This window comes from Prosopis cineraria, unplaced genomic scaffold (assembly GCF_029017545.1).
Source record: "Prosopis cineraria cultivar Desert tree isolate PC_DT_omini unplaced genomic scaffold, ASM2901754v1 PC13, whole genome shotgun sequence".
Taxonomy (NCBI): domain Eukaryota; kingdom Viridiplantae; phylum Streptophyta; class Magnoliopsida; order Fabales; family Fabaceae; genus Prosopis; species Prosopis cineraria.
This window is the reverse complement of record NW_026555344.1, coordinates 13,474,669-13,482,717: the sequence shown is the minus strand read 5'-3', so window position 1 is coordinate 13,482,717 and position 8,049 is coordinate 13,474,669.

Genomic DNA, 8,049 nt, shown 5'->3' with positions numbered 1-8,049 from the left:
AAGAAAAATTAAATACACTAATTGACTAAAATAATATTCAAACATGCAGTTAAAAATTTATAGAATAATAATTCTATAATAAATTGATTAATCTATTTATGTTTATTTTTCTTTAAATTTCATTAATTTTAAAATAAATTTTAAATTATTTATTTAAATATTGATATACTAAATTATTTAATTTTTTTTTAAATTAGGAGAAAGACTAACGATTACATCATAAGAGTAAAGTAATAATTAAAAATAAAATTAAGATTTTATAATCTTTAACTGAATATTCTTAGGAAGTTAAAGATTGAACTAAAATGTATTTTTTAAAATAAAATGAATATATCCTATTTTAACAAAATAAAAGAAAGATGACTATATTTTACTCTAAAAAATAAATTTAAAAGATAATATTTGTGTTTTTATATTATAAAAAGGTTAAAATATCTTTAACCTTTTTATCTAGGACACTTGGCATCCTAATTTTTTTTTTGGGAGCAATGGCTGACCTAAAGTGCCACTTCCACTGCCACTCAACTCTTGCCCACTCTCTTAATTTGTCATCGATGGCAAAACAGATGACCCTACCAAAACTTATAGTAAAGAAAATATTAAAATATAAAAAAAAGTCTCACATCTATATTAAAAGATAAATTATAAATATAAATTTAGAAAGTATCTAATCAAATGGCTTAAACTACTATGGTGAACTATACTATCCTTAAACATATTTAATATAAGAATTTTAATACATTGTACCATTTTGAAGGTTTCAAGATGATATTCTTATATCTAAAAAAGTTTAGGATGCCAAGTACTATTGGAGTAAAAGTTTCAAGACATTTTTTTTCATTTTTGTCCCACTATAAAAAACATCAAAATAAATATTTATTGCACATCAAAGTATAAAAATGGATACTTTCATTTAAGTTAATTAATTCTTTTATATTCATATTCATAAATTTGGGCCAAAGCTAAACAACAGAACAAGTCACTTGGAAAACTCAATGATTGGATAATTTGCTGTCTCTTCTTGCCTTGTTAATATTGGATAATTCTTTTATATTAATTATCGATTGCTTTCTAAGAAGTTTAATATATTTTAATTCTATTTATAAGTTACTTTTAATATATTCTTACCCACTATTAAAAATGTAAATTAGTGAAGGAATTTAGTAAGGAATCATCTATTCCTCTCTAAAATATTAAATTAGTGAGGAAATTAGTAAATGATGTTAATTTTATAGCTTAACTTAAAATTAGAGAGAAAAATAACAAGGGATTGCTAATTTCTTTTGTAAAATAAGATAATTAGTGAGAAAATAGTGAAGGACTATCAATTTCTCTTTAATATAAGATAATAATGAGAAAAATAGTAAGGGACTGCTATTTCCTTTGTAAAATAATATAATTTGTGAGGGATTATATTCCTAGTTAATTGTTGCAAAAAAAAAGACTTTTGGTAATAACTTTTAATTATATATTTAATTATTTTATATAAAATTAAAAATTAACTAAAATATTCATAATAAAATTATTTAATGTTTAATATTTTCTTTATTTTAAGTTCATTTTCATTAATAAATAATATTTTATTAAAAATATAATATAAAGAATAATTTAAATAAAATATAAATATTTTTAACATATTACTAATTGAAAATAAAATTTAATATATATATATATGGGTGTGTGTGTATTTTTATAATATATTATTTGATATATTTGTGTAATTAAATAATATATATTTAATTTCTCATATAATAACTGCAAATGCCTTTTAGTTCAAGTCTTAGCCTTGATATGCGTACAATGAATATGTGACATGGCAAGGAGCGAGTGACATGGCATGAGGTGGACGTTGACATGTCATGAGCTGTCGCACATGAGGTTGTAAGTGACATGTCACAAGTTGATGCACACATGGTAAGTGATGTGGCATCGCCATTTCCAAATATAGGCATGTTTAATGAAGAATTATCAATGAACTAATTTTTCACTAAAGTTATCAATTTTAAATAGTATTAACGATAAATTAATGAGGAATATGGCCCTCGCTAAAAATTAACAAGAGACTGAATCTCTTGTTAATTTAGTGAGAGAAATATGATTCTTCATTAAATTTAGCGAGTTATTTTTTGGCTAAGAATTTAGCAAACAACAAAATTCTTCGTTAAAAAGTAATTTAATGAGGAAAAATAATATTTAGTAAAGGATTTGTCTCTCACTAAGTTTCATTTTTTTTAGTAGTGACCAAAAGTTGAAAAAAGTTTAAATTTTTTTAACATTATTCTTATTAAATATACATATATACTTTAACATATTTCTTCTATCTAACATAGAATGGAGAGAAAAAAATTTATAATAAAAATTTAGTGATCTAACTTATAAATTAGATAAAAAAATATTTTATCTGCTCTGTAAACAGTTGGACTGGAGGATTATACACGTTGCATCCAAAGGAATATATGGCTTATTTGTTGAACGGTAGATGGAGGCCCCAGAATGATGGGACCGGGCCAGCCCCTCCACATGAACTCCACCATACTTCCTTCTTGGTCTTCCATGTGAAAACTTGCAATAAATAAATATGATATTGTTAAAATGTTAAAAAAAAAAAACATGACACCTTAAATAAATAAATATGATATTTTTGTGTTTATTATATTAGAAAATAACATCAAAATAATAATATTTATTGAATAAAATGAATAATTTGTTCTTTTCTGATATCAAATTACATATATAGAGCTCAAAATTACCATATCGATCTTCAGCATAATTATTCAAAGGAAAAGATGGAAATAACTTTACTCATAACTCAAAACATTATTGCATCCAATTACCACTCTATACTGCTTCCAACAGTCACAGAGTTACTGCAATTTGCTTTCCACCTTTTTGGCCAGAATAGAACAGATTTGGAGGGTAAGAAAATCAAAAGATAAATTAGAAAACTTAGAAGGGGTATTTACCTTATGATTCACAATGCTTTAACACGTTTTCTTCTTCCCTTGTATCCTAGCTTAAAGTGCTGCTATATTGCCACTAACATATAATATATACATACATATATAGCATAATTATTGAACCAAACTTGGAATAATGCCAATCCATTTAGGAAAAAAAAAAGAAGAAATAGTTAATAGGCACTACATTTCAAATAACATGAGGGAAAGAAAGGATAACAAGGAGAAACATATAAAAAAATACAAATTAAAATGATACGAAAATAATAAAAGGCTATGTTAATTAGATAGTTATTAGTTGTTGAGGGTAGTTAGGACGTTAGACCATATTCTAACGTTGTTGCCTAGCATTTCCTGAATCCTATAAATATTAGGATTGCTCTCTCAATTGTAACTAGACCAATGACATAATACACGAGTACTATTCAGATCAACCTCTACTTATTCCTCTGATTTCCCTCTGGTTTCTCGATTCCCTTCTGATTTCCTTTCTCTTCTCAATTCTATTCCACTTCTATTTCTCTCTTCTATTTTCTTTTCTATTTTCCACAACAGTAGTATCCAAAGCCAGGTCGTCCTCAGCATTATGGGTGCAAAAACATTAATTGGATGATCTTCAGCAATCTCTCATCCAGATATTTAGACAACTTAGCCAGCATGCGCGTTTAGAAGCAAGCAGAAAAGGTGTTGAGCATCCAAGAATTGTCAAAGAAGGCCTTACCTTGATTACACAGCATAATAGCGTGGCTGAATACAATATTGAATTTGATAGAATCACCAACAAGCGTCAGCTCTCCGAAGACTATTTGGTGACTGCATACATATCGGGTCTACGGGAAAAGAAAATCAAGGATATGGTGCAGCTCTTCAATCAATTTGGAGAAGGATACAGCTATGCCAGCAGTGGAAGATACCTCAAACAGCGGCATGATTATTACCACTGAGATCAGTAGGAATTCCCAGAATGTAGGAAGTATGGCTCAGGAAGATGGATCATCAATCCCCCAAGATGAATATCCAATGATGCAAGAACATTTTGTAACGGATGGTGAGTCCAGGAACGAAAGACAGGACAATTTAGCAATGGACGGTGAGTTATTCTTGTCATCTCCACTAGAAGAATTCATAGATGGTTCCAAGAACATGGAGCAAGTTACACCGACGGAGGTCAAAAATATCATTAACATGAATAAAGCTACCCCAACCGTCGAAGGTAAAGATAAGGAAACAGGGAAAAATGATAGGAAATGCCTCGATCACTCTTTTCATCGAGACTTGCAAGGGACAAACCCAGCTTGTGTGATTCCATGATGGAAATTGAATGTTGATAGGGTTTACGGGAAAAATGATTCCATGCTTTGAAATTTTTGCTTAATGCCTTTGATTGTTCTAAAATTGTCATTTTTAATTAAGGTATGTGCACCAACCTCATGAAGATTAACGAAGATGAATTTTGTTTGTAGATCAAAAGGGACAACAAGTTTAAATTAAAAATTATTCAAATAAATCATTCAAAATATGTAGAAAAATGCAATCATCATAAATATCCCATTTTGATCACTCATTTTCATCCTAACAATCATCCTATGGCTACCTATATCATCTACTAGCATTAAGTCAATAACACATCAAACATTAACAATTTTTGACACCCACAATATATACCAAATGGGCAACAAATGAGTAAAAACTTACAAAGGAAAAATTAACTAATAAAACAATTCATAACATTAAATAAATCATTCCCATAACTTAAAAATCTAAGGATATTGGAAGAAAATGAAGGGAAAAAAAATAAAGAAATCACACCTTAGAGCAAAGAGGATTGAAACCTAAAGAGGAAGAAACCAAGATAGCAAATGACGACATAAGAGGCAACGGCTTCATGTCGAAGCAGTCCACGGTGGTTGATGATAGCAACGGAGGAAGATTGTGGGAGTTCTGTCGATTTTATGTGCAAGTAGAGAAGAGAAGAGATGAGGAAGATGATCGGGCACGAACTAAAAAATGAACCATAATAAGTTATTAAAAGGGAATAAATTACGGGTGTTTGATTAATTTATTCTCTAATATATGACGGGTGTTTGAAACAATCGTCATATATTGTGAAGTCTTTAAATGATGTGAGTGTTTTAAACACTGGTTATTTAAATTTAATTTTTTTACTAAAAATTTGAATTGTTAGCAAGTTTTAAATGACGGGTGTTTTATGTGGGGGTGTTTAAAATACCTTTTATATTATTTAATTTTTTTCTTTTTTCAAAAATTGGATTTTAAACTTTATATGATAGGTTTTTAAAATAATTATAATTTATTTAAATATAATAAATGACGGTTATTTTAAAAATGCATCATTTATTTTTTAATTATCACTCGCCTCTTTCATATATGACGTATTTTCTTTTAATCATCATTTTTTTGGCATTTTATACACAATTTTTGTAATAGTGTTCCCTCAAATGGCTGTACATGACCCTAGAGGACAAGGGCTGTTAATTAAGGAAGGGGGGGTATTGATACGAAAACGATCAAGAGTATATGTTAATTAGATAGTAATTAGTTGTTGAAGGTAGTTAGGTCGTTTGACTATATTCTAATGTTGTTGCCAGCATTCCCTGAATCCTATAAATATTAGGATTAATCTCTCAATAGTAACTAGACTAATGACATAATACGCGAGTACTATTCAGATCAGCTTCTGATTCTCTCCTCTGGTTTTCTCTATTCCCTTCTGAATTCCTTTCTCTTCTTCTCAATTCCATTCCACTTCTATTTCTCTCTTCTACTTTCTTTTCTTTTTTCCATAACATAAAACCTCAGCAAGGGAAAGTTTAAGATATATGCTCTGATAGCCGCTAGAGTGGATGCTGAATGCCCAACCTGACAAAATAGCAGCTTAATTAACAGAATCAAAACTACAAAACTGTTTGGACACGCACACACACTGAGGCTAGTGATTTAGTTGAGAGAAAGCAATAAGATATGCAATCCAATATAACGAACATCAAATATCAATCAAGCCAACAAAAATGAAACTTCTACCATCAAGGATTTCCCATTAGATTATCAAGAAAGTTTGTCAAGAATGCTCCTTGGCAAGTTTTATTAGTCAAGCAACTTCCAACAGGAGAACAAATCGGCCTAAGGGGTCTGGTTTGTATTTAAGAAAATAAGAGGGATGTAAAAGCTGGTGGTCCACTAAAAACATACTAATTATTCAACAATTTTGAAGCGAACATGAAGATCACAATAGTTACATTGGTGTCATGAACTATTTGAAATTTTCATCCACAATCAAGTAGTAGTTGAAACTTATAGATCTTAAAAGAAACTCACGGCCAGACTTATTCTCAAGGCATTTGTAGAAGCTGCGAGAAATAGACCTGACCATTCCAAGGAAAAGCAATTTACTATAATAAATTTATATAGGGTGAGGTCATTCAGTCCCAAGTAAGGGAAGAGGAGCAGAATAGAGATCATAGTTCAATGGCCTTAATTCCAAAGTGTCAATAAAAGGTGTGCCTTGTCCAGTGTTCACCAGACACACCTGTACCTTGTCTATGGTGGCAGCATCCTGCTGCATAATTATTTCATAGTATTGGGAAATAGATGAATTAGGCAATTGAATTGTGTCCCAATAATTGACCCCTAGGTTAAGGTCAAACACTGGAAGTTGGTTTTTATAGTCATAATTCTCATATGCAAACATGGCTCTTATTAAATATTTCTGTTTCTTTTCCAGATTCTCTTGTTTTGGTCTTAGAGTGTAACAGTTTCTTTCACAATCTATGCTCATGAACCTGCATTACAAGAAAACAGGAAATTTGACAAAAATTGGCCACAGAATACAAAGAGTCACAAATGCATTCCAAAATTATTCGAAATTCCATCCCAAATATTTATCCCGAATTTTGGGACGCTGAATTTTTGAAACTTATATATTTTCCTTGTTATTTAAGCTTCCCATCGTTTAGCACCACAGGCCATATGGGTTGGCTAAAAAAAAAAAAAGGTATGAGAAGCTTGATGCTTGATATGTCTGATATTATAAAATTCATAATATATGCATGCATGCATGCATGCATGAATGAATGTATGTACTCCTTCCATTCCCTCAGTTAAAAAAATATAAGGCATTTTGTATGAGATAAAATGTTAAAAAATATAAGGCATTTTGGATCTTTCAGAATACAATTAATGAGGTTTTTTTCAAAAAGTTACTATAGGGGTGTAATTAATAAGTTTTTTTAGTTTAAACATCCTATTAAATAATAATAAACATGAAAAGAGTGTATAATTTTAAAGAGAACTAACTAACTCATTAGAAATGTGTTTTGGTTAAAAATATCTTATAATATTAAAGAGAGGGAGTATATAGTAATTTACTTTTATTATTAGACTAAAAACCAATTTAAATAATCTTTATCTTTTACGTAGGTGAGGTGTTTCTAATAACTAACTAACTAAATAAATCTGTGTTCATATCATTCTCCATTATCAAGGAAGATTTCATCTCATTAATATTGTTTAGAATTATAAACGGAAAATACCAATACAGGATCATATACTCCAATTTAATCAGGTTTGTTTTTTAGTCCTAGTAATTTTGTTCCATGATTTCTCATCGCTTTTGTGTTGAAACGTTAGTCCCTTCATATATTTTGAAAAATATTCAAAAGATTATGAATTAGTCTAAACAACGTTAATTTTGCTTAGATCAATAGATTTAAACGATGTTAATTCTTCCATTAAAAAAGGATTCATTTTCCACATCAAACTCTGATTGCAATGCGCAGGAAGCTTAGGGGAGTGATACCTCAGTTACGGACTAGCAAAAAGGGATGGAGACAAAGAAAATTGATGGGTAAAGCTACGAGGAATATCATTAGATGGCGGTGATTTGGGGCAAGTTCAACAGGTCAAACCAAATAAACTCAAATTTAATGATTGAGTTTGGGGCTGAGATTTTTTTTTACTTCAAACTTATTTGGGCTGCTCAAATAAACATGAAAAAATTCAGGTCAAGTTTGAACCCGAGTGAACTTTGTCAGAATATCTAAATTTTTTTTTAATTCAAGTATTCAAGCTAGTC